Source organism: Ptiloglossa arizonensis, chromosome 2 (assembly GCF_051014685.1).
Source record: "Ptiloglossa arizonensis isolate GNS036 chromosome 2, iyPtiAriz1_principal, whole genome shotgun sequence".
Lineage (NCBI taxonomy): Eukaryota > Metazoa > Arthropoda > Insecta > Hymenoptera > Colletidae > Ptiloglossa > Ptiloglossa arizonensis.
This window is the reverse complement of record NC_135049.1, coordinates 3417044-3443775: the sequence shown is the minus strand read 5'-3', so window position 1 is coordinate 3443775 and position 26732 is coordinate 3417044. Positions and strand designations below refer to the sequence as shown.

Below are 26732 nucleotides of genomic sequence, written 5' to 3'. Positions count from 1 at the left end.
GAATACTGAAACGTAATGTACAATAGTTTCCGCCTACACGTTATTGTACCTACACGTTGAGCGTTTCCAGCGTTAATCGCGATTGTCGACAAAGTGTAAGAGCACAAAAATTTGACGATTCTTCGAAACGGAGATCAAAGTGGCGTTCCTCTATCGTTTCGTAACGTCTCCGTGCACCGCGACGCCAAAATAACAAGCCGAGGGAGAAACGAATCGCCGATACCGCGCCGCGGTCGAATTAATCGTAAACGGGGGGAATCTCGTTAATGAATGGCGCGGTTCAGCATACGGGGCAAGATACTTGCTCGAATCTCGTCCACATTGTATCGGTATCGTCCTACACGCGTGCACGGCCGTACATACGCGTATACCGTGCATTTAGTGACTCACTGACAAACGAGGCATCATTGCAGAGTCTACCGAGAACTCGGTGTACGTACACGCGTCTGTTTCGCGGTCGCTCGTTCGTTTCGGTTCTTTCTCTGTTCGTGAAACGCGTTTTGTTCTGGTGGCGGTGAGTCAGTGTGAGATCGCACGGCGAAGTGCTAAATATAATTGACACAGTGCAACCCGGGGATCGTGTCGCCAGAGAAAACCACGGTTCGAACGCTTTTCAACGCGATCCACCACCGAGGAAGAGAATTCTTGGATAAATTAGGCTCGTTCCACGGTCCGTGCACGCTGGACGTTTCGTTGACGTTTCAGCGTGCCTACGCCGGGAAATCTAACTTTCGACTTCCTTTTTCCCCTCTTTTCACTCCGTGCATCGTTCGCATTGCACATTGCACGCGCGCGCAGTGAACCTCGTGTTCCGCGCCAGTCCAGGAATTTTATATCGTCGTTCTCGTCGTTGTCGTCGACGTGCATAACGAATTTTGATTGTCACTAGAGGAACCAATGTTAACGTAGATACGTCTCTGGGTAAGTTATCCGTGATCTGACGACGTGGTTGTTAATCGACCGTTTCAACGAGACGAATCGGGATCAACGATCACGGAGATTCCGCGAATCTCGTTTCGAGTATACTTCCTTGGTAATAAATGCACCGAATGTTTCACAATTGAAAACCTTTTTTCAATTCAATTACTCCTCTCAATGCGACTTATCGTCGATCGTTCGATAGTGTTGCATTTGTTGTTTTTTTTTTTTTTTTGGTGTTTTTCGAAACGATTAAAGTCGGTGGATCATCTGGAAACCTTTTTTCTTCATAATACTGCAATGTATTATTTTTTGAGAAAGTATCATCACAGGGTTACTGACTGTGATACGATAAAATTATCTACGCGTAATTCTTAGCGTTTTCTTCTCAAACCGGAGACAATATTCTCGTCGAGAGAATTTTATCGAATGCAAAAGCGTTTCTTCTTGCTAGAGTACCTCGATGCTGCGAAGTGCAGCGAAATTATGCGTGCATTTATGTTTCGCGAATAAGAATCGAATAATCATTTTTATCGGATGAAAAACGTTGCTTTCAGAATACATTTATTAAAAGAAGATAAAACAGATAATCGTGGCTCAGTATATTCCAGAGGTATTGAATTATTCTCGTTTACAAATTCCAATGCAGTCGCGTGATTTAATTCCAGTTTAAAGTATCTGTTTATTAACGAACACGGCATAACGCTTTCGAAATTGATTAGACAATGGTACGCCTTTGTTGAAAAATGTTTAGTCTGTAGTACAATCGCGCAAAAAGTGTGACCCGTAATTATGCGTTACGAATGTGTCCCTATCGTGATTCGTTTCTCGAGAAGAATTAACAATCGTTTAATCCGCCACGATGACGATGCTACGTTCCGAGTGTAAGTTTCGCGATGTTCTTCAAATATTTTCACGTCACCGGGAAGTCGTGATAGCGAATTTCCAAACCTCGAGACTGTTTATCTCGGTACCCTCGTGGAATTCAGGCGAAATTCCATTTATCTTCCTTTTCGTTTGGCCGCGCGTCGCCTCGGGAGATTGTTTCAAAGTTTTCGGATTTCCTATCAGTCATTCACGTCCACCGAGAAGCCGATTCGATCAGGACTCTACGCGATAAATAAAGCTTCAATTTCTCGTCCCACGACTTGTTGTCCATCACTTCTTCGATTCTGGAAACGCGTATCGTCGACGCACGATGAAATAAATTCCATTTTCAAAAGAGAGCGAAAGACTTCAACGCTGAGAACTCTTGGCTGTCACGAATTCGGCACGTGAAAAGTTCACCTATAGTTTCTATTACGTTGCACCGTTATTAACAGCGAAACTACCAAAGGGGGTCAATTCGACACGTTCGAAACTTCTTTTTAAAATTACCCGATCATTAACGGCGTCTTTGCTTACAATATTCGTGGACAATTATCGAAATGGACAACTAATGATACTCGTAAATTAATTTTGCGAGAATAGAGGGGGCGTTTCTTAGCGTTTCGTAAGAACATTCAATGCGTAAAGTTCTTTCTTTCTTTTTTTTTTTCAAAACCCTAGAAATTTGTCAATTAGACTTGTTGCAAACTTCTTTTCGAAATTGTCACTTTGATCTTCGTTTCGAAGAATCGCCTACTTTTCTGTTTTTAGCGTGGAATATTGTTTTCAATTTGTTCGAAAGGAAAAAGAAAAATGGATAAACCCGTTTATTCTGGAAAATATGTGTAAAATGATATTTTTAACAGTAAATTGTATTTCACCATTTCGGAAACAACAACGTCAGGATACTGATTTCAATATCACGATTGGAGACTGGCAATGGTTCGAACGTGTAAATCGCTTGGTTGAACGGGCGTATTTCCTATTGATTTGCGAATTTTTCGAGGGAAAAGGCGAGTTAGGGCTCGGTTAATGGAACTTTCAACGATGCACAACCATCGACATTGTCAATCGACACTGGCAATCCCCTCGTGGCTCTGTTGTTAAATACGCTTGATTTGCTCGAGCTAAAAAGAGTTACAGAGCAATGGGTATGGTTCGTGATTGCATCGGCACTTCAATTCTGTTCTTAACGACGGAAGTGAGACTGTGCTTTACCTCTTTCGCACGAGAATCAATTTGAATACATGAATTTTCATTCTCCTTGCAATATTTTTATGAATAACAGAGGAAACGTGTCGAAGAAGGATCGCTTTTTCTACTTAGAAAGAAACGAAGAATTGTAGACAAATATCGACAAATATTAAGCAATATTTATTTGGTATATTGAGCAGAAGTTATTTTTTTTAGATTCATTCTCCTCCCAATATTTTTATGAATAACAGAAGAAACGCCTCGAAGAAGGGTCGTTTTTTCTACCTAGAAAGAAACGAAGAATTGTAGACAAATGTCGACAAATATTAAGCAATATTTATTTGGTATATTGAGCAGAAGTTATTTTTTTTAAATTCATTCTCCTGGAAATATTTTTATGAATAACAGAAGAAACGCCTCGAAGAAGGATCGTTTTTTCTACCTCGAAAGAAACGAAGAATTGTAGAGAAATTTGGGCAAATATTAAGCAATATTTATTTGGTACTAGGAACGAAAGCAAACCATAAATCTGCAACTTTAAATTTTGCTCAAAAATTAAAAATTCGATCGATCAATTCCATTTTATTGGGACTAATATGTGTAATCTTACTGACTCTTTAACAGGAAACCAATATTTTTTTCTTCAATTTCCGCAAAAAGAATAGTTCAATGGACTTTAATTAAATTCTAAGAAGATGGGACTGTAGTTTTCATTTAGAACTATTATATTTAAGGTATGTTTAGTTAAGGTATTTTCAACAACTTGAATATTAAAAATCGTACATAACATTTTACTAAGAATGTTGCCGTAGAGGATGTTTTCTGGCTAAATACGATTTTAAGATCTTGAAAAAAAAAACAATTTTTCTCTGGAAATATGTTCGCAAATGCTTCGTTCAAGAGATATTGACTTTTAAAGTTAGATGATTATAAGAACGGAAATATCGAAATAATGTTTTACAAAAAGAAAAATGTAATTATTAAATCTTATTAAGCTTACTTAAGGCATCTCATCTATCGACGAGAGAACGAGTAGCTGACTAACATTGTGCAACTGTAATTTCTTCGCATGCTTGCACAAAATTCATATAAATATACCGTATCCACAAATTCATTAATGAAATACGTACAAGGCTCGATTATAATTAGTTTATTTTCCAAAAGCATTCAATGAACTAATAATTGTTTGGTACGAATGGAACGAACTTTGTTTACAGTGCAAATAAAAACCTATCAATAACCTTTGATCTTTAAAAGAAACGAGATATTTCGATGTTATTCATTTATATAGCTTTATAACTTTACAAGTCAATGAACAAAGTATTTGCGAGAATATTTTCAGAGGAAATTTGTTTTTGTTTCGAAGCCCTTTATTCAAGTTTAGTTTCACCCGAGAGCACCCTGTTATGATATTTATTAATAACTTTTACGGGAAACGATATACAAGCCTTTAGTTTACTTATTTTATAGTTTGCTCGTAAAGAATTATTTTAATAAAAAAATATTCGAATAACATTCAAATCTCAATGTTCATGTTATTCGAAAAAATGTATAGATAAAGGAAGTGAATGAAATCACTTAAATCCTTATTTCTTTAAAATAACACGTAGAAAATAATAATTATTAATACGAACTAATGCAATGAATAGAATGATAAAAGAAAACTTTCTTGACACATGATTTGTGCGAATGATAACTTATATGATAACTTTTGTGTGTGTATTTCAACTTTATTGTCTTCGATAAATAATATATATAATACTTCCACATATTGTTACGAGAAATCTGAACAAACTTCTTTTCCAAATTTAGCGAAGCTGTAAATTTTTTACTTTTTCTTTACGTTCAGCTCCATTTCACTTTTGTCACATTACAAAACATTAAATTAACAGAAAGCCACCGATGTACGAGTTAACCTACTACAATATAAATTGAATTGATGATCGCGAGTCCGTTGGCAGCGTAACAATAATCGTTCGCCTGCTTCGAGTTCAACTGTACACCATTCAACAATAAATACTACCTTGATCTTAATCGGTGGAATATTAAAACGAAATTTTGGGGAAACATTCTCAGACGTATGACAATTAATTAAAGTTGATTTACCGAAAAAGACCCGAGCACGAATACTTCCTTTGTATTAATTTTCTCTTTTCGTACGAAAAATTTTAGATTCCCACTGTATTCAATATTAAATACAATAAGACCGAAACAACTGTAAATTTTATTAAAAAGAATTAACACGTTGAATGCAGCGGAGGACATCGGTGACCGACGCTTCGAATTTAAAACCCTCACCGTAAATAAACCTCGATAACTGTTAATTTCTGTAAGGTCAATGTCATTACGAATAAAATAATAATTACACCATGGTAATATCGAACGTTTCCAGTTGAATCCGATTTGAAGAAGCGTTGAGAGTAACTTTAAAACGTCTCTTCGGTGTTCGGCATGAATAGAACGGTATGCAAAACTCGTTTGGCACTCAACGTGTTGAATAAACTTTGTTCGCTTCCGCATCTACCTCGTTGTTAGTACCAAAACATAATAAACTTAAGGTTTTATTCGCGAACTGAAAACTTTGTATTTTAAAATACCAACTAAAAAGAGCGAAAGAAGAAAATTCGTTAATATATTAATACGTGTCTCGTCGGTAGTTGCGTCGAAGTTAAATCGATGTTCATATTCAAAATTAGTTGGAGCGAGGTTTGAAGTGAAATAGAAAACGAGGAGGGGAGAAAGAGAGGCGAGGAAGCTAATATGCAGAAACCATGAAGAACGTTAGCCACCGTGACGCAATTTCCGGCGCTTCTATCAGAATTGGCACTCCCAGTGGCCGAAGAGGACCGATGCACTTCAAAGCGATCCTCGTCTCTTTCGACTCTGCGATTCGTTGATTCGATTCGTCCATTTTCTGTCATCCCGCAGCGTGCGAGAAAGAGTCCCGCAGCGAAGATTCCCACTTTCGCTAGAAAGTAATTGGAATAATAATGTAAATTTTCTGGACGAACGTTGATTCGACGCTTGCTCGACGAGTTTCACACTTTCGACCCCGACGATGCACCGCTATTAGTTAATTTAAAGTATCGTTCGTTTTTCAAGCGATAAGATCGAAACCCTACGAATTCAACGGCGGTTAAATACGATGCCGAGACGGTTGGATATTCAAAGATTTAACATTAAACCTACCGATATTTCGGTTTGTCTATTTCTAACGCGACAGGTCAAATGACCGGTCTTTGAAACAATTTATATTTCTTATTGTGGAATAAAGATAATTGCCAATTTAACAGCGAAGAATATAGTTTCTATTATTTAGGAGTAAATAATCAACGTACAGTTCGAACCTCCATCTCTTTTGTGGATGTTGGTCATCTTTCGGATAAAATAATATTTTCGTAAAATACATAACGGGGATTCGATCAACGGAAATCCTACCGTATCTAACAAATTTCACTCGAAGCATTCTATGATTCATTGGCAGTTATAGAATATTGGAAAGGTGTGCACAGAAAAAAAAAGTATATTGGAAGCACATATATAATAAAATGTAGATATATTGGAAAGGTATATAAATCACGGTTCATTTTTTTTTTTGTTTCTAGATTCGTTTTCTATCGAAACGAAACACGTATATTGTATCGAAATATTAAATGCACGAAGAAGCTCTGGAACACAGAGGAATAGGAATTCTCGCAAACAAAATTCAATTCACAGCTACTTCGTGTTTGCTGGTTTATATGAAACAAGTGATACATTTCGAGCTAAACGAATGGTCGTTGGTGAAGTTTACTGCAAACAACTGAGCCGACTCGAGTCAGGAGTCAAGACACTGCGAACAAAACGACCATCCTTTCCTCAACAGAAAACGAGTTCTTCGCTAAAACGACACACGATTTTATATGGTAACGTGGACGCCGAGGAAACTGAAGAAATTCGAAAGAACGAGTCACCCAGCCCGTTCAATGATTTCTCGTCTCCTCATTGGTTTCTCATCCGTTTAGGAGTCCGACGAGTTATTTAAATACAAAACACATAGGATTACGAGCTACCTTCAATCGTTTCTTTTCACGTTCTTTTGCTATACATGGACGATCGAATTGAATGTAACATTCGAATCGTCCGATTTCTAGGTAATTCAATTTGCAAATTAAAGAATTTAATCTCTCGTGTTTAACACACTGACTGCCACGTCAGTTTTCCATATTTAAGGATGTCCTCGGCATTCCTTTAAACCGTAGGGTGAAAAATAGAAATATTCTACAATTTATCGGTGTACTTGTTATTTTTCAACAACGTTGACAATAGTAACGTTATTTACAATTTGACAAGTATTGGGGTACATTTCTTGTAAGTGGTTTAACGAACCGTTTTAAATTTGGAGCGTCCATCGCCCAATGGCTATCGTGACATTCAACGTGTTAATTAAAATAACATGGGCTTTAATTCTGAGAATGTATTTACCTGCGATAAACAACACTAAATACAGTACCATTTGGAAAAGGTCCAAATGTGGTACCGTGCATTCGAACTGAATTCTAATGTTACAGGAAAAAAATGAGGCCATGGAATGATGGATACTATTACGTCACTCAATGTTTTCCTCTATCATTTGTTTCTATCGTCGACCGTGCGAGAGACACGTACCGTATAAATTGCATGACTCACCCTGTGTAAATTGCAGACTAGAGACCGAGATAGTAACAGCGACACGTATTTACAAGCAGAGGAAAAGTGATTCTTCGTCTAAAAATTAGTCAAAATTGTAGACTACCTTTTTTTTTGTAGGTGTTCGATGCAGTAGTCTAACAGAGACCGATGAAAAATTTACGGGCGTAGATATATCAATGGTGCGAGTATTTCTTTAAAAGCAAGTTACACAACGAGGGTGTGTGTAAACAAAAGAAACTGCACAGTATTTGCACGATGACGAGCGGACGTACCTCTTAACGAATAAACGAGACATATTCCGGATTTATTAACAAAAATACAGAATTATAAGTAGAGACTTTCTTTTAACACCAGAGCTAGTACTATTTGTATCGGAGCACGTATTTTCAAAGTTAGATGGGGAAAAATTAATTTACGAGTAACATAAGTAGAGATTTTTTTTCAATACTATAGATAGTACTATTTGTATAGGAGCACGTATTTTCGAAGTTAAATAAAGGAAAAATTAATTTACGAGTACCATTAATAAAGATTTTTTTTCAACACTATAGCTAGTATAATACTATTTGTATAGGAGCACGTGTCTTCGATGTTAAATGGAGGAAAAATTAATTTACGAGTACCATTAGTCGACTATATTCCGGGTCTAAACAAATGATCTCGATCTGTCCTCAAAAGGAAAAACACAGAAAAAATTGACGGTCGTTTTAGGACGATTCGATCCCCGGTGTCGTTCCGATCGGGGTCGTTCAACGACGGGTTCGCGCGCCATCGTGATCGAACTCGAACCCCATCGTCGGGCTCGCATCGGCGTGACGAAAATCGAAATTCCCGAGGGATAACGTCGAAGGGGTTACACCGGGGTTAGAGGGACAGAGGCGACGCGACACGGAGCATCGAGGACGAGGGAACAGAGACGGGACGAGGAAACGGAAGGAAGGGACGAACGGGGTTGATGTGGAGTGTGGGCGTGGGAGCGAGGGGCAGAGTATTTGAACCAAAACTAAATCACAACTACCAACTAATTCCATCCGCGGAGTTTGGATTCCGTGGTGGTGGGTCGGGCGAAACCCGATGGAAAGGGGTTGGTTCTTCGTGGTTGGCGGTGGCGGGGGTGCGAGAGAGAAAGAGTCCACGTAACGGAGGAAGAAAAAACGAGGAAAACCTCGGGTGCCGTTGGAAAAGGGTGGAAGGGATAGAGGAGGGGAGAGGTGGGGCAAGAAAGCACTTCAATCGCAGCACTTTGGCTCGAGCCGCGTAATTTATGCGTTCAATACCCGACCGCGGCACCCGGCCAGCCATTCCGGCGTGTGCTCTGAAAAAATATATTAATTCCGGGCTCCTTTAAAAGTTATTGCAAAAGGAGTTGGTTACGGTCGCCGCGGGCGCGGAGAGGCCCAGGGGTGTGCGAGGTGGGTGCGAGAGGGTAGACGGAGCGGGAACCTCGAACTTTCTCGCGACGATGGAAATGACTTCGACGTAAAATATGGCGGTAGACAAGTCGCAGGTGCGGCCGCGTAAGAGTCACCGTGAGATCGGCATCCTCGTTAGTCACCTTCGTTTCGATCGTGACGAACGCGATCGTCTACTTTTATCGAGGGGAGTGCGAGCATTCTTTAAACGGCGGACCCTACGGATTTTCGCGAATTTCACTCCTATCGGTATCTTGAAAACGGGACAAATCACTCGATGCGCTTCATTTTCTAACTGTACTCGTTTTATCGATACTATATTTAGTACCAACGGTCTTGGATCGACCTAATCGAGGATGACTTAGAACGTTGAAAACATTTTGGACGAATGGTCTTCTTCGAGACTACACGAGATTCGATTTATAAATCATAGCATTGATTCTCCGTTAATAATTGTTGAATTATTAAATTTATCCACTCTCGTACCAGTTCGAAAACAACCGAGTTTGAACAAATTGCACATTGAAACGTATCGTACAGGGTGTTTCCTGTAATCATCACCGGTCGATTTGAATTTCGCGCTATTTTTAAAATGTCAAACCAATTGATCCGAAACTTGACATATGTCGTCTAGACAGATGGGAAATTAATTAAAAAGATTGGCGATCCGTAAAAAAAGTCAAGGTAGCCATTTAGAAGACGTCTTGTTCCATTGTTATCATATCTCTCAAGTCTCTATTTTTCAATGAAAAAACAAGTATCGAGATTACTTGAACCGTTTGAGTGTTATTCGAAAAGTAAATCGACCGGTGACGATTGGGACACTGTACTAATCGGAAGTCGAACCGTGCCTACACATTCGCGATAGTATGGACAAGTATTTTTGAAGTCAGTGTACTGTCTAACGAGGTGAGTAACCGGAATACACCGCGAACGAGGGAGATATAGCAATGGCGAGCGAATCTCGGCCTACGTTTGTTCGACGGTCGACAGCCGAGAGCGATAAGACAGGCGCGCGAATGAATCATTCGCTAATAAAATTTCAATTTTTATTTATTCTATTTCGAAACTCGATATTCGAAGCACAGGTCAAGATAGTTTTCAATCGTGCAGACGACAATGATTCTTCTTTTTTTTTTTTTTTAACATGGTACAATATAACAGGACGTTACATGACTGTTATCCATCTGTTTGCGCAACATCAGGGTCCTTTTTTCACCATCGTGCACACATGGTGAGTCAGGTTTAAGGCCGAGGTCGTGTGAGAAATTCTCTCCGGAATTCTCGATTTGAAGCATCGACAATAAATTCGTCGGAACAAAGTTGAAACCGTAAAATACTATACCGAACGAACTCGCTATTCGTAGTGGCGCATAAACCACACATGCGTAAGCAAACTGAAATATAATATAGATAGAAGCCGTCACACCTTCCGAGAACATAGTTTTTATTCGAACAGCTCGATATTTGAGTACATCGAAACTAGAATCAATAAATCTAGAAAATAAAAAGTGGAGAAAACCCACGATATTTTAAATACTGCACACAAAGCGATCAAACATTTACAAGTAACGATAAAAAGATATAAATTTCGGGTTTGAAATACTACTAAAAAAGCGAGAGGATTGTACACGTAGAAATTGTGGAAAGAAAGTATTGGACATTTTTATCAAATATTTAGTTTGCACGAGTAATTGTTAGTTACTTCGTCCGAACAGGGTAATAAGATTTTTATATGTTTATTATGCTCTGTTTCATTGTTTATCGTTAATGATTAAGAAACACAGAGAACTACTTGCCATAACGCAAAGCTCTGTTAGTTAGTCGAATGCTTTATTATCTCGATCCTTTTATTATTCGAGCAGAGCGTATCGTTGTAGAATATCCTTTTGAGTATCGAATCATTCTGCCGTTATGGTTGAAACTAATTCCGATCATAATAGTTTAGTACGAAACTTACTGCGCGTTCATAAATGACAATGAATTCAAAACGGAAGAATGCTAATTATGGACAACAATATAATTTACATGTTAGAAAGTGGTGAGAGTGCCCTAGAAAATATATAAGGGATCCCAGAAGTCAGCAAATTTTTGAGAAATAAAGTGAATTTCAAATTCATAATGACGTGTTTGTATATTTCTATACAGAATCGGTGAAAAATAATGAAACCTTAATCATTATTTTCTACAAATGTCAACGAAATGTTTTTAAAAATCTCTCTTCAATTTCGCTAACTTTCATCTTTCAGGCGTGACATATCACTACAAAAAATACGTTCTTGCAAATCCATTACGAAGGTCGCTAAGTTATCCCCACCATTTCGCATGTTTTCCAACATTCGAGAAAACCGGGTAAGAAGATGTGAACGAAAAAATATTCAAGGCCTTGGAATCTTCAAAATGTATAATTTTGGAAAAATTACTCATTTTCAAAATAGAAAGTACTATCGCACGAAGGGGTACTTTCAGGAACGAAGACTCATCTAGGTTCATCGTTTCGTTTTAATTTTAGAAAGGAATTACGGAAGGTCTGTACGGGGTTGTCAGATGGAATAAGGGAAAATTAATTAATTAATTCAGCTCATTGTCCTTCACGTCCGCGGCCAAGGATCAACGATAAGTGGTTGCATATACCGTGGACGAAAAAGAAATTTTCTGGGCGATTGCACCGACCCCCCGATTCCCTTACGTCATTCGACTGTTACACGAGGTGGGAAAGGATCCAAGCTCCACCCACACCTCTCTTTCTGTCCCTTCCCCCACCCAATCCCCCGTTTCAAAATAATTCTTTCGCGCGAGGAACTCGAGATGACATCGGACTTTTCCTATTCTCCTTAAGAATTTATAACTCGGTCCCCTGATTACGCAGATGGTTTCGACTCCGATCGAATGTTTTTTTAATGAAATTATTTATGATCGTCCGAGGGCATCCCTCTTCCTCGGGGCGGATTTCCACAGCGGGGAGATTACTTTCATTGAATTTTATGAGCCATTTGCGGCGGCCATAAAGGAAATTCTTTGAAAATCGGGTCGTTCTGGGAAAAATATCTGCATCCGGCTGGTGCATAGTCAAAAAGTGGGCAAATGTTTGTTAAATGTTCTTTAACCGACCATTGGGGAAGTATTTTCAGTGTTTAACGATCGTTGTGAACGTATGTCTTGTCAATGAGTTCGTGTAAACTCGTGTATAAATTTAGGCGAAAATACTTACCTAAATTTCGGCAATCGCGCTTGTATCTTAACCAAAATTAATGTAAATGCCTTGCCTGAAACAGAATTAAAAAAAAAATAACTATGAGTAATACTAAATACAGAGTTTAACAGACAAGCTGGTGAATGAGAGATCGATTTTTGTTTATTTCACTCGTAATTCAAATTTCTAGTCGATTTTCACAAATGATGTATTTAATATCATCGAAGTCAATTTTTGGTTTTTCAGAATTTGGTAAATACAAATATTTAAAAATTGTTCTTCAATGGGGCGCTTTTAAAATGTTTGGTCGACTGATCAATTAATCAATTAATTCTCTTATCTTAAAATTAGAATTAATACTATCAGGATCAATGTTTCGCTGTGAAAAACACTCGTGAATTTTTCTCCTAACGCGGTAACGTATAAACGCAACTGCATTTTATCGATATGGAAGATGCATCCCGTTAATACTTAATCGCAAACAATATTTTTAATTTATTCCGATTTATCGTACCGATTTGAACGGACACTGAACCAGTACGGATTCCTATGTATATCGAGTTAAACTGGAAGCCCAGAAGCGAACACGATCGCAAATCCTACCTATCGATTTTTATATCAACATACAGCCTGCATCGATGTCTACCTCGTTGCTCCGTTCCAATTCTTTTATAATAATTAATTTCCCACGTAAAACGAGTACGACGTAATACAGACTCCTAAGCGGATTCACCTTAACGACGATTCCTCGCAGACGAACGCGGTCGAAAAACAGAATTACGTGTAAATCAAACAATACTGGCCTGGAGAGAGAAAAGAACGACGAGAGGAGCGGATCTGAGGAGTAGGGGAGATTGGGAGAGGGGATGAAGTCTTTATGCAGCGTTGTCTCTGTGTAGCAGCTGGTAATTCTCACGTTATCAGTGAGATTACTAGGGTGGGGCTCGGGGGACGTTAAATAAGATCTTAAAATACCCGTTCACGAGTGGTAATCCTCGAGACACCCGGTGACGTAACATTTTAATTTCAGCCCCGCATTCGAGTTCTCGGTGAACTCCAATTTTCTATTCGCGGTACTTTATTGTACGCGTTGCTTTGGTTAGTTCCTTTCCGCTGTTGTCCAGCTCCGGGATAAAAGCGTGGATTCCAGCTCGACCTATTTTTCTTCATAACGACTTTCGTTACCGGGGAAAATAAGATTTTACATTATTTTAAAATAATGGGTTTGTTTGTGCCGCGTTACGTGCACCTGAATACAATCTCGCGTTCTCAACAGGCTCAACCAGCTGGAATTTTCACTGCACTTCCCCCACCACCACCGGTGTCTCACATAGAATGAGGCTTCAGCGTCAACGGGGGTTTCCAATTTTTCTTCTCTCATTTCGTGAGAACGATCAAACTATTCGGTTCTTCGGAAAGTCATTTTGTTTTCCAAAATGGAAAATATACGATTTAATAAAATGTTTATACGCTCGAAAAAAATCGTGCTTCATTTCCACCAAAAAAAAAAACGGAATGACTTTCCAAACAACCCAATATTTTGGGCTCGAAAGAAGGGAAGTTTCCGACGTAAGAATACCAAACACTTTTTCTATTTATCGAAGTGTTTCATAATTATGTATTTAATATAATTATGTATTTTTATGTGTCATTGGTTAATACGTCAAAAATCGTGTTTCATTTTCACAAAAAAAAAAAAAAAAAAAACGAAATGACTTTCCGAACAATCTAATATTTCTATTTATCCCTCGCTCGGTTTTATTTCCGTAATATCGGTTTCTTCGGCGACTCGATTTATTTATTCACATGACGCAAAAATGGTTAACATTCTTCTATTCGATCTTTTTCTCTCCAATCGTCGATTCGTAACACGTGTCGAACGAAAGTGACAATGTTTTGGAATCATGATTAGAAGGTAACGTGTAAAAATGATTGTGTAACTTGTACGACGTTTGTCTGTCACAGAGAATAACATTAAATCGGTTGATCGTGATTTATTTATACACGTGTCGTAAAAATGGTCTTGACATTCTCCTACTCGATCTATACTTCTTTTTTCAATCATCGATTCGTGATTTGCGTCAAACAAAAGTGACAAAGTTTTGGAACTACGATTAGAAGGTAAAAATGATTGTTTGTGTAATCTGTCCGACATTTGTTTGCCACAAAGAATAACATTAAATCGGCCGATCTTTTGGTAGTTACCAAACGGAGCATAGTAATTGCGGTTTAAAGTAATGCTCGTTAAAGTTGGCGCACGTTAATACGTTAAGCGTACGTTAAACATAAATCGGGTAAAAGGTGAAGGAAAAAATTTAATTTATCCTTAATCAATGCCATCTTGACAGCGCGTTATTTACGACGACAAGGAACAAGCCGTTCTAATTAATGTTCAGTTAATAAATATTCATGTACCGGATCGCAGATGCCGAGCTCTACTTATCGCGTGATATTTACATTCCGGAAACGTGTATCGATTTTTGTACGAAATTTTAATTAATTCACGAAGCTGCAATTCGTGGCGGGACTTTGATATTGTTGCTTGCAAATTTTCGAGCAAGCCGAGTGGAATGGAGCTTTAAATCGCTTCGAGACAGTTTCGACTCCCCTCCCCACATCAGAGATGGATAAAATTTTGTTAGAATAAGAGATGACGAATGAGATGTTTATTCGATCGGACAGTTAAATTTTTATTCGTTCGTTGAGAAATATTTTGTTCGCTAGAATTCAAATTCTGATTTTACCCGAAAACCAATGGAAAAGTTGTTTATCTTTTAGTTGCTTTTCGACATTTTCATGTAGAACATTTTCCTGTTTCTACCTCCTCTCTCACAGATACATTCGGTTAGGTCAATTTTTCAGTATTTAATTCTTTGGGAGCCATAAATATTCAAAAACCCAATAGTTTCAATTGTTAAGAATTTTTTTAAATAAAATTGAGTTTATACAATCTCGGAGAACTTGTGAAAAATTTGACATAATCTTTATAGCATTGGTCGACATAAAAGATCTATTAATCCTAAACGACCTCGTGTGTGTAAGGAAGGTATCGAGTTTCAGTGTGTATGTGGAGGGTCGAGCTCAAATAGCCTTGTAAATCTTAAAAGTATCGAATGTTTTGAAAGATTTGGAAGTCTCGAAAGCCCCGACTGTCTTGAAAACTTTTAAACTTTTGACAACCTTGACACTACTTGTTATCGTTACGATACCGAAGAATTTACTCGTGTTTACCGAAAAATATTTTATACTTAAAAATACTTATAGTTATATACGTATACGAGACTTATAGAACTATAATAAAGGACAATTTTATTTCGAGCTTCCTATAAGATTATACCATACAAGTTTTCAATTAAAATTTAGATACAAGAGAATGTAATGTTGTTAGATACTTTACGCATTAATTTCATTAATCAGATGTGACTTGTATTTAACCCTTTACACTCAATAGGCGTCGTCATCTACTAAGGAGGTCTACCAAGACTCGAGACTCAAACAGTATATCTCATAAAATGTAAGAATACATAAAATATCGAATATTAAATATTCTATTAAGAATTACACCTGCAATGTATTTTTATGTTTGCTTTGAGTCATTTTACCGAACTACTACCCGTTCCCTCTAATACAGGGTGTTCCAATCGTCACCGGTCGATTTGAATTTCGCGCTATTTGTAAAACGTCAAACCGATCAACCCGAAACTTATATTTCCTTATTATCTCCCAAGTTTCTACTTTTAAATGAATAAACCAAGTGTCAAAATTACTCAAACCATTTGAGTTTTATTCAAAAAGTAAATCGACCGGTGATGATTGGGACACCCACTAGAGAAAGCTTCGAGCGCAAAGGATTAAAATGCAAACGATTCGTTCGACCGTCAGTTTTACGGACATTCACTTACAGAGAATATTTTCTGCAGTTTATAATGCAACGTGCAAATACTTTTCGGTATTGACAAGACTGTTGACAAGTTATTCAATTTTGTCGGGTATCTAGCAAGTTTCGTCGGTTTGACGTGACTTTGCACGTTTCGTAGGATCTCGTCACTAGCTATAGTGTCTCTAACGAACTCCAAACATATTCCGGCGAGTAGAAATCCGCGACACTTTCGGCCGATATCGCGGTCAACGTCGTCCATTAACGACGTATCAGTTCTTACGTTCGCAATTCGCAAAGTTTTATTATGCCGTAAAATTGTCGCTTCGTGCTCCGCCGCCGAGCTTTAAAGCGGAAAGAGACTTTCGAAAGCGAGTGCAATCTAGATTTTAATGGCCATAATGCCTCTGTTGTTTTGAGTTCGTCTCGTCATTAGTTTCGCGAGCTCTTTCGGGCTGCGAGCTGGCAACACTCCAAAAAACCCTCCGGAAAATAAAAGGGAAAAAGAACGAGGAACGGGGGTGAGTGGGAGGGGATAGGGTGAAACGACAGATCTATTTGGCGAATTTTATGACCGACTTTATGGACCTTTATCGAGGTATTCCGCCGTTTACTGTAACCCTTTGGTATCTAGGTAATTGAAATTGCGATCGAACTCGCTACAACGCCCGGCACCCTCGGATCAGAAATACTATCGACCATCGATAACGCGCGAATAATCTATTCGTGGCTTTCGATTTGTCGATGACATTTTTAAGGCTTCGATAATGCAGATACGGACGAAATGGAATCTAGCCCGCGATAAACATTTATCGTTCGCATCGTTCGCATCGTTCATTTCTTCCCGGCGAGATCTCTCAGTCGAAGAATTGTAAAATTGAATAATTCACCAGACTTTGGGAAAATACACTGCGACGAATAATAAACTACATTTCTCGCTACTCAAAATCACCCCAAATGAATTAAAAAGAGGAGAAAACGTATTCGGTGTACGAAAGAATGAAAGTGCACTGTGACGAATAATAAATTACATTTTTTGCTATTAAAAAATCACCCTAAATGAACGAAAAAGAGGAGAGAACGTATTCGATGTAAGAAGAATGAAAATTGAAGATGACGCGTATTGCAAAGTTTTCTCTCTGATATCGAGCGTTGAAATACAAGAAGAGGATCGCTAAAGTGGACGACCATTTTACAAAACGTTGAATTTATCGTTCGTGCAACGGTTCGCGGGCTTCTCGTTGCGGAAAATTGAATATTTCGAAATTTCTCGACCTATCACGGAGTCCAACGTGGTTCGTCAGAGGCAGGGATTCGAACGTATTGGCAAACGCTTTACATCCGACGTCGCGAGCGTGCAGTTAAATACTACTCAGGTGCACGCAACCGATAAAAAAAAGTCGTAAGGCGGCGGGTTAAATTCGACTTATCGATAACGTTATCGTTAGACGCGGGTGCCAGCCGCGGAAGGCCGGGGATAAATATTTTCCAGGTTGTTTGCCCGCAGTCTCTCGCTGAAAGCTCCCCATTTTCAACCGAGCAAACAGAACGAAACGAATCCGTGCTCGCGACGCGACGTCGCGTTTCATTACGCATTCCGCGCCCGAAATTCGCGTAATGCGATTTCGTCGACGCGAGTCCTTCGCGCGCAGTTGCACGCGCGCGCGCGCGCGCGCGCACGAACCATTCATAAATTACGTTCTGGACGAAATCGGTCAAAGTGATTTCACTCCAGCGAGGTGACGTCTCAATTTGTCGAAGTTGCTTCGAAATGGTCGAGCCGATCGCTTATTGCTTCCTCGAAAGTAATAAAATGAATCATTGTGTACGCGACACACGTGCATTAACGCCATCGAAAACTTCCATCGTCGATTCCCGATTTCACATCGATTTGCCTCTCGGTTCGTCTAACGAGAATGTTTCGCGTTTTAAAAAAAGAAGTTCGAAGCTAGTTGTTTCGTATCGATAGTTCGGAGTTCCTTTTATCCTCGCACGGGACCGTTCGCTTCGATTCTACGCGAACATTGCGTCGAGAGTACGTTTATAGGTTACGAGCCTTATAACGAGGAGTTCGTAAAAATACGTTTCCTCTTTTATACCGAGCGTCGGCCGTGTAACCGAATTGTTGCAACGACGCGTTACTATTCGCGAGGGAACTCTATCTCGAAGTAAATTTACGAAACGTTGTAAATGGTTCGATTTCGTTGGAAATTAATTGAAAAAAAGAAATCGATCCAGTATTCTTCGCACAGGTACCATACTTTCGTTTTTGTATCGAACGATTTTGTTCGCACCCTTCTACGATCTTGTCACTCCACTTTGGGAAACGTTACTCCAAATTATTCGCAAGAAGTTTGTAGCTTTTAGTAGGCCAAACGATGAATAATCGCCATTCGAATTCATTGTCGTCGACATAAATTATGTATTCGTCGAAAACATGGAATCCAGTCGCGAAGAGTTTGTATAAAAGTCGGTACTCCCGGCATAACTTTCTCTTTCTGCCAGGGTTCCAAATAATCCTACCAGCAGCCGTGAGACAAATAGCATTAACCCTCTTTCGCTCGTTCGTGCTTGTCGGAAAGGGCGGCAAGTTTGATGTAAAGTTCTATAGATTTGTCACGAGACAAAAAGTGACGTGTTTCAGGCACCCTTCGTGCGTAGCCGGGAATTCCGCTACTTTCTTAGGCGCTAGAGAGTGGCTTCTTTCGGCCGCTTTGCATTTTCCTTTCGCCAGGGACTCCCTCGTTTCGCCAACCGCTTCTTCCGTCCCACTTTACCCCACTGGCTTTCTTTCGACTTTGAATGGAAGCTGTTCGCATCGATTCTGCGCGGTTGCAACTTGGAGAGAGGCTCGCGCTTTTTTACGTCACACGCTAACTCGATACAAGTGGTATCTTAACACGTGGACGCAACGTCAGGAGTAAATTCGACGCGCAAAATTAATAAAAAAACGACAAGGAAATTCGATAATCGATAAACGTACCGGTTCTCCTTTGTTGAAAAACTTTTGAAAGATAAAAAATCCAACGTTCAATTTGTAATCGATAGAAAAAATAAAAATTGAAAAAGATCCCCACGCTTAACAAGAACGACACTGATGCAGTTTGTAAAACTGGTGATAATTATCTCACAATTGGAAATCTACCAATGAAATTTGGTCGATTTGTAGTTTAATACGTTACGTACTTCCTAAAATTACTCACACACCAGTCTCCAAAATCAATTTCTGAAAACTACCCCATTTCTCGGCCCGTCAAAGTGGCGTAACCCCTTAAGACTTTATTATCTGACCATGATGTTACCGTTCGATAAAAAATACACAAGGAGCGAGGGTATTCGTCAACGATGAAGGTTGGCAGAATTAAAAAGAAATTTCTCTCCCCCTACAATTTCCTTGGCTCGTACAATTTCCCAGATGGTTGCGTTAGAAAAAGCAATTGTAATCGGTTATCTCTGGAGGCAAAGGGAAGCGGGAGCGAGAAGGACGAGAAATATGAAGAGGCAGGAGAGTGTCTCAAAGGGGCCACATAAAAGAAACATTCGTCCGGTTTGCCAAATATCCTTAAGCCGCTTAAAAGCCCACCCTCGAGCGAGTAAGCGACTCCCTTCTCCGATCCCGTGAAACGTCGAAGAGAAGGAGAGAGACGATGGTCCGCAAAAACCTGAAAAACTGTTCCACTTAGGATCTAGACTTTCTCAGCTAAAATAACGATGATAATTAGCAGAAAGGACCACCACCGACTTCGTCGTCCTTCCCTTTTTTTTCTATTTTCTCGTCGCATACTTTTTTCTTTCCCTTCTTTGGGCCCCGTGTCACGTTATTCCGTGGTTTTCTTTCACCGGAACGTCTAAAAACTGCTCCGAAAGCGAATTCCGGTCCCGTATCTTGGCTGGCGAGGGGGGGTGAGGGGCGAGGTGGTTGGTTGCTTTAAGTCTTTACCGTTAGTACACGGGTAAAGGCTATTTTCAACGGCGAACACGTAACCCGATACACATCGAGCGGACGAGTCTGTGCCGTGTTCCTATAACTAGAAAATCACTGAGAAATGGTTCGATGTTCTCTTAATGAAATGCACGTCGAAGAGAGAAGGTTTTTCCGTTTGCCACCGAAGATGTCTAAGCTCGTTCTTCGTTCGACCGTTTCGTCGGTTGCGTTCGCGTTTTCGGGACGTTTGATTACTTACACCTCGACGAGCAGGGATCGCGATCAACTTTTGGTTTTAAATGATTCTGTTCGCACTTGTACTTTCCCTTTGAAAAAATATCGATTCTCGTGGTACTTTTATGGGTGACAGACTTTTATCTTGAGAACTTTTCTGAAAAATTGTTCTCATTGCGGAACAGGTACTTTAAAACCCTCGTGAAATTAGTTGTTTCGGAACTTTCGTTAGAAAAAGTTTCGTAGAATAAATAAAATTGAAAATTTATAATACGTTGTATTAATAAGTAATAGTTTTCTTCGGCATTATAATATTACGGGTAAGAAACTTTTATCCTGAGAACTTTTTTCAAAATTAGTTGTTTCGGAACTTTCGTTAGAAAAAGTTTCGCAGAATAAATGATTCTGTTCGTACTTATGCTTTCTCTTTTGAAAAATATCTATTCGTGTGGTACTTTTATGGACAAAAAAACTTTTATACTCTCAGTACGTGCCGTGGTATGTGATAATCCTCTGTCATTGTTTCATAAAGTTTTACGTCACTGTTTACATTCGAACTAGTAGCAGTGTAGACGAAGTATTCTAACGCTATTACAAAAGTATCCTACCCGTATAAGATATTTTATGATCAACGATAAGAAGGTAAGGATGTTGGACCATTTTGAGTGTGAGCCATTCTGTACAGAAATCGTCCCTAGAATCTTAACTCTTGACATTCAAACGCGTTACTGTCTTCACCCTCGCCCCCCCCTGCTTTTACGACTATTTGCCAGCAATAATCGTTACACGTTTTAGTGTACACGTTTACTAAAACCTCAAATGTGTACGTAAGTATGTATACTTTTGTGTAAACGGTGCAGTTAATGATCTTACTATGGCACGCATTTCTGGCTAGATGAATGAGAAGTACGAAATTTTGTCGACATAATTACTTCATTCGAATCACTAACACACTCCCACTGATTCTTCAAAGCGAGATGAATAAATTTGAAAACATGGCATCAACGAACCAAAACTTTACAAAGAATTTTTTTAATTTCAATGATCAATGTATCGATCACAGAAAGAGGTGTTTTAACAAACATGTTTCTACATTGAACACTTTCTTCGTCGCAAGACACCATCTTCTTTCTCGTGTAGAGGTCACCCTCCGCCCACACCTGGGGAAACATTGGTATTTTTGATTTTTAGCCCGTAAAGCTATTATATCCTAACTCATTGTTACGCTGACGTATATACAGGATATTTTATTTACTTATTTTCAACGGTACATTAACCTTCAACTGCGCATTATTTCACAAACAATGATTCGTACGAAACTTGTACTAATTAGAGGAGAACGCTGGTCAGGAGCAGAGTTCCACGACACATTGAACAATAAGAAAAAGTAATAATAACTTTTCCTCGGCGCGGCGTTAGCGCAAAAGGAGAAGCAAATGGGAAGAGGGACGGGAAGATGGATGGAAGGGTAGGGGGAGGGAAAGAACGTCGATTTTCTTTTGCGGGAGAGTTGTCCTCGTCGTGGCGTCAGCGCGACGTCCAAAAATAGGGGCTGTATTAGGGCGTAAGCCTGTAGTGGCTCGTTTTCGCACGGCTCACCGGACCGCGAATGCATCGTCTTCGGCTGCCAGTAATTTTAGATCCAGAGGAGACGTCGCGACGCGAGCTGAAGGATTTCTCTTCTGTTCCACTCGACTCCAAACGAAACGACACCGCGAGAAGTCTCCGGAGTCGTGTTTCGTCAACAACGGACAATCTCTTAATAACATTCGGTTGAAATCCGACCGACCGATTGACGAGTTAATGGTTTCTCTAAATAGCGATGCACTCTTTCGATCCAAGTACTCCTTTTTTTTCAATTTAATAAGAGTCCATGTAGCGGAGTCTTTAACACTAGAACTATCAAATGGGTCAATTCGATTTGTTTGAAATTTCTTTTTAAAATAACTAGAGATATTGAAAAATAGAATGGAACTATAATGCATATAATAGAATGTGGAAAATTAAAAAAAAAAGAAAAAGGCATTTTTGCCAACAACACGTAGTGTTCCCAGGCGGTCACCCATCCAAGTACTAGCTACGCCCAATGCATCTTAACTTCAGTGATCGGACGAGAACTGGTGGTGCATGCATGGTATGGTAGTTGACGGAAGAAATTTACTTATTAGATAAAATCTTTCTACTCGTTTTTATGTACACAACTTACACCAGATATGATAGTTATTTTATTTAAAGCAGTAGTTTCTTTCTTCTTTGAAAGTTGCCGCTCCAAAAGGAGATTAATAGTAGGTATTAATTGATGTATGAAAAGTATATTCTTGCAGTTGTCAAAATGTGCCCCTGTTGGATTGGAAAATGCCTCTTCTAGGGGTTTGCATTTTTCACTTTGCAAAATACCGGTTTAGGCCAATAAAGCAATTTTGCTTTAACAAGTTTAATTTATATATTTCGAAGTTAATTGATATCTGGTAATTAATAATTTCTAATGGTATAAATAAATATACTTAGTAATTATAGCAAGTCCATAGTTGATATGAAGTAATAAATAATCTACAATGGTATGAATAAATATACTTAGTAATTATAGCAAGTCCATATTTGATATCTAGTAATAAATAATTTACAGCGGTGTAGAGTATTTACATACGTAGTGTCTCTTTTGAAACGATCAAATCCATTATCTCAAAATTGTAAAATAGTACTATTCGTCGGTCTGAACGTTTTTTTTTCAATCGAAATTAAAATTCTTTTTCTTTTGGTAGACTACCGATATTCAAACATCCGTGGAACGTTGTTTGTCCGTAGATATCACGGATGAATTCGCGACACCTTCAAATAAAACCACAATTAATTACTGCTTTAACACTACATTGTAGAAGCGTTGGCCGTTTGCCAGCACCGTTATTGCTGCAAATAACATTCTATAAATAATACTTGCGACAAGCGATCGCGCTAGCCAGCTTGCTAGCATTTGGAATATGAGTCTAATTTAACAGTTACTACCGATTCGAAATCGTTATTGCATGCAACAATTAAAATTTAAACGACGAACACTATAACCCTTTTTGACTGGAGAATCACAACACGTGGAACCTTCATTTGTACCACACAAGTTCAAATCACCAATAATTTATTTGATAATTTAATTCATAAAAGAACACTTGAATGACGCCATGAGTTAGATTCAATGTCACCAAAAGTTATTTTAAGGTTAAACGAACATGGTTCTTCGTTGTAAGTAATATTAATAAAACAAGATGGCGTATATTAGAAATGTTTCGATAAAAATTGAGTTACTTTTACCTCGGGCTTCGTACGAGTTTCGTGCCAACTGAACGTGAAGTTGAACATTTGTAGATATATTTTCTCACCATATTGTAATTCCATGTATGTGCATCTAAGATAAATGTGTTTCACCTTGCATTATTCTTCATACATAAATCCCAAATCTTATCTCAAGTGTATACTCATGGTTCCAGTGCACGCTCTCGGTAGTTTTTAAAAATGATTCACAGGGTGAAGAAAGAATTCTGTTCGAATTACGTGACTTTTCTTGGGAAATGTTTAATTCGTACAGTACCGAAGGATTTAATTTACCTTGGTGTGTTGCCATCACAATCTCAGCCGGAAGTAGCGGAATTACGTATTATCGCGATATTTGCGAATGGAAAGCTGGCTTTTATCCAGGCGAGTGTTTTAAAAACACATCCTATATTTCTTTGCAAAACGTTGGTACAGAATATGTACATTAGGCGAACATCCCTGAACTGTCTTGAATTTTCCAAGAATACATTGTACATTCCACTTTCGTAACTTTGTTCGATTTTAAGATACCAATAGTAACTATTCAAACAATCGATAGTTCATATTCAAGATCGTTCGAAGGTCTCGATATTACAATTCACTGATATCCTCTCAATGTCCATGATAAATAAACCTACTTCCGATAATTTCGAAAAAAGATGGATAAAAAATCAATTTTATCATTTCATCAAATCTTCTGAATCGCAATAAACAAATTCTGATTGGTCCATTAATAACAAGAATAATATGGATAGACAAATTACGCCGATCAGGTATTTACAAAATAACGATTTGATTGACTATGATACGATAAAATTTGTATTCAAACTTTGCAATTGATCGTCGAAGACTAAACCTTTATCGTAAACATCATGTTTGTTCTGTCTTCATTAATTGTTTAGGTGTTTAACCCTTAAATAGCGCTCATATTTGCAACATAAATAGACAAACATCGATCAGTGAAAATGCATGATTTGGTAAACGCCTAGTTCGCGCTTAATTAAATAAGTATTTCATTCCCAACGTTGAGGGTAGTTTTAACATTGTTTAAACGAATATCGATCGATGAAAATAAATACACATGTAACATTTTTCAATGTTCCATCCGTGTGTCAAGTTTCATCAAAGTCAGGGGTTGCCAGTTGGGTGATGTTTCTTGCCAGTTGAAGAGATATCCCGCTTTCAAGTGAATCGGGGGTCCCGATTTTGTCACTTGAAAGCGGGAACTACCGTACTCTCGGTGAAAACGATTCTGTTTATACCACCACAGATACAAGAAGCACGCTCCGTCTTCCCGATTGGTAGAACGTGCGTCACCAATCTCGTTCCACCAATCAGAATCTTCACGTTTTCCGTGGGTTTGTGGTAGTATGGACGAGACCATTTGAACCGAGTGTACCACGAATTACGCCTCTGGTCGTCTCGTTTTATTATCGGTGTGAGATACACGTTTCATTAGGTGTTCGCGACACGGGCCATAAAGTCATAGTTTAAAGGAGTTTAATTGGATCAATTTAGTTATTTTGAGGGACCACGTTACGCGGCTTGTTTACCGAACGGAATTTCCTTAATCCGACGCGGAAAAATGCTGCGTATAAAAGACATTAAGGGTTAATGGCATCGTTTGACACTTTTACTGCGACGCGAGGTGCCGGCAATTTATGCATCGCCCTTGCTTTAATTTTTCACTGTTAACGTAAATCTCGAGTCGTTTGAATTTACGACGGGGAACGATTATTATGCTTCAGGCTTGGAATCGACACCGTGGAAATTTCACGAGGCAAAGTTTTTGTTTAACACTAGAACTACCGATAGTTTCTGGTACGTTAAGGCGTTCCTCGTACGTGTCTAAGAAAAATCAAAAATTTGAGCATAATATTTGAAAATTAAATCAATAGATAGAGGACTCGTGTTACAAAATTCATTGGTATTTAAATCTTCCAAGAGTACTTTTTCTAGTAGCTTAATTTTCAAATATTATATTTCAGGAGTGCAACGAACATTTTTTGACTAGAGAAATTGAGTCGTGAACGTTATGTAATAATGTTTGTACCGATTAGCGATTCACCAAACATTTTCAGTAATGCAAGCATAAATTCTTATCATATTTCAGCATCTATGTGACGTGACGTAACAGACGTAGCTGCGTTTCACTTGGCTTAATGAACGAGTTGTGGAAAGAAGGTAAATTTATGTAAAAATTTTCATGCACTAAAAGAACATTTTTACCTCCTTTCGACGAGCAAATAAAGTTTAATCGATTAAAAAAATAATTACATACTTTCGAGTAATTTTCATTTTATTTTAAAGTACATTTCTCCTTGACCTTTTGCGTTTATTTCGATTAAAGAGATTTTGGAATAGTTAAATTTCGCTTATATATATTTACTTATATTTTAGAGTATATTGAGAACCTGAGGTGGAGTTTGTCGATGATTCTGCGCTATTTCGAGTATGAAATTGCAGATGAGATGATAAGCATGGAATGCAAACGAGTTTCGTTCTTCCGCCAGAAGTGGTTGCCAAATATTCAACTTAAAATATCATAGTGTATAAATAATGTTATATACGGGGAAGGGCGAGGTAAGTTGCATCCATTATTTTTCGAAATCCATTTTGTACACAAAAGTTCGGAAAAAGTTCGCGTTTTTAAAATCTTCATTTCGTAAAATGCAGTGCAGCATTTCGTTACGATGTGGTCACAGTCGAACGAATATATTTTGAAATTTAAACTTTTATCGTCGCTTTGGAAACAAAAAAAAAAAAAACAAACAGTGGAAAATCGCAGTTGGGAACAGAAAACATCCGACGAGTTTAGTTTCGGATGGCACCGAGATGCATATTAGTATGCACCGAGTGTTTCAAACGATGTCAAACAGTTTCGTGTCCTGTTCTATGTTTCGCCTGTCTTATTTTATACCAATTTACGCGTCATTCATGAAGCGGTCGAGCATCGTTCGTTTCGACATTTCGGAAAACTATAAAGCGAAGAAGGTGAAGCGACAGGTTAGATTAATAACTGCTCGTAACTCGGCTTTGCACCGTGTATTTTTACTTTTTACTTTACTCGTCTTCTGCTTCGTACACGATCTAAGGACACGTGCAATGTTTATTATTTACTTCTCCTATAGAAACAAA

The 26732-nt window shown here is 38.5% G+C and overlaps 1 protein-coding gene, 2 long non-coding RNA genes and 1 other non-coding gene across 13 annotated transcripts in view; 1 reads left to right on the top strand and 3 right to left on the bottom strand.

Moving 5' to 3' along the window:
* LOC143154961 (E3 ubiquitin-protein ligase MIB1-like) overlaps nucleotides 1-26732 on the bottom strand; it is a 51768-nt gene that overhangs the window by 13707 nt on the left and 11329 nt on the right. The window contains exons 1-2 of one of the 5 annotated variants that reach the window (XM_076327099.1): nucleotides 12859-13020; nucleotides 12274-12328 (exon numbers count right to left, since the gene is read on the bottom strand). The exons of 1 other annotated variant lie outside the window; for it this stretch is intronic. The gene's annotated coding sequence lies outside the window, so the exon portion shown is untranslated. Of the gene's footprint in view, nucleotides 1-12273; nucleotides 12329-12858; nucleotides 13021-26732 lie in introns of those variants that run through there. 3 more of the 5 variants (XM_076327100.1, XM_076327103.1, XM_076327102.1) reach the window with 3 other exon arrangements.
* LOC143154962 (uncharacterized) lies at nucleotides 311-26629 on the top strand. 5 transcript variants are annotated; one of them, XR_012994285.1, is made up of 4 exons: nucleotides 25000-25415; nucleotides 25708-25778; nucleotides 25995-26177; nucleotides 26271-26629. It is a non-coding gene; the product is annotated as an uncharacterized LOC143154962 (long non-coding RNA). The 5 variants fall into 5 exon arrangements; XR_012994283.1 differs by adding an exon at nucleotides 25583-25639 and having other exon boundaries at nucleotides 25995-26629; XR_012994284.1 differs by lacking the exon at nucleotides 25000-25415 and adding an exon at nucleotides 311-921 and having other exon boundaries at nucleotides 25995-26629.
* LOC143155350 (uncharacterized) lies at nucleotides 21229-24808 on the bottom strand. 2 transcript variants are annotated; one of them, XR_012994385.1, is made up of 5 exons: nucleotides 23595-24808; nucleotides 22939-23120; nucleotides 22498-22841; nucleotides 21547-22190; nucleotides 21229-21451 (listed from the first exon to the last, which is right to left on the bottom strand). It is a non-coding gene; the product is annotated as an uncharacterized LOC143155350 (long non-coding RNA). The 2 variants fall into 2 exon arrangements; XR_012994384.1 differs by having other exon boundaries at nucleotides 21229-22190.
* LOC143143920 (5S ribosomal RNA) lies at nucleotides 22321-22439 on the bottom strand. The gene has a single exon (XR_012991290.1). It is a non-coding gene; the product is annotated as a 5S ribosomal RNA (ribosomal RNA).